Genomic DNA, 937 nt, shown 5'->3' on the forward strand with positions numbered 1-937 from the left:
GTGAAGTAAAAACACAACCAGAAACCCAGCCTTGTGCATTGGGTTCCTGCAGGTTTCCCTCTGCAGCTCTGCAGACATGAACGTGTCTGAACCCCAGGAAGTGCTGTGGTAGGCACCAAATCTTTGATCCACCTGCCAGTACCTAGGTACCTGGGCACGTGTCTGCATCGGCCCAGAAGAAAGTCATAAGAGACTCTGCAGTCAGGTGTGGGGCAGAGTGATTTCTGGACCCCGTGGTGATGCTGCAGATGTCATGACATACAGACACAGGAACAGGTGAGCCTGGGAACGGTTAACCAGCTTAAGCATTACGGCCAGAGACTGGCCTGGCAACGGGAACCGCCAGCCCTTCGTGGTAATTGTTCTCGGCACCGTCCTAAGTGCTTTGCACAGAGAGGACCACGTCCCTTATCCATAATTTGGAAATCCAGGAAGCTCCGGAGACCAAGTGCCGTTGATGCCTCGCTTGGCCGCGACAGCCGCTGTGGCTTTGCCACTTACCGCCAGCACCCAAGCTTCTCACCGCACAGGTGCCCGGAGGCTGGGTCACGGGAGCTGCACTTCTCACGTCCAAGCAACTCGGAATCCCCAGGCTCATTTGGCTGGGACATATTTGGGTAAAGGATCACAGACCGGTATTAGCTGTTAAGTAGAAGAGACCTAAATAACACGAGAAGTACAAAACTGACCCCGTTTCCTCCACCCACAGCGGGGAAGCCCCCCTGCACCCAAGCGGTTTCCTCTAGGGGCAGGGGTGGCTTCTGATGGGGACACGTCTGCCCTTTCCGGGCTGGGCTGCCCCTCCCCCAACACCCCCACCACCCCCGGGGAGGGAGTGAGGCTGTGAATGGAAGTCGCCCTCGGCACGTGGGGAGAGGCTCCGGGGCCAGCCTTTAGGTACCGAGGGCGAGGCTGATTTGCGCAGGATAGTGGCGGG

Source organism: Galeopterus variegatus, unplaced genomic scaffold (genome assembly GCF_000696425.1).
Source record: "Galeopterus variegatus unplaced genomic scaffold, G_variegatus-3.0.2 Scaffold2812, whole genome shotgun sequence".
In the NCBI taxonomy this organism is placed as follows: domain Eukaryota; kingdom Metazoa; phylum Chordata; class Mammalia; order Dermoptera; family Cynocephalidae; genus Galeopterus; species Galeopterus variegatus.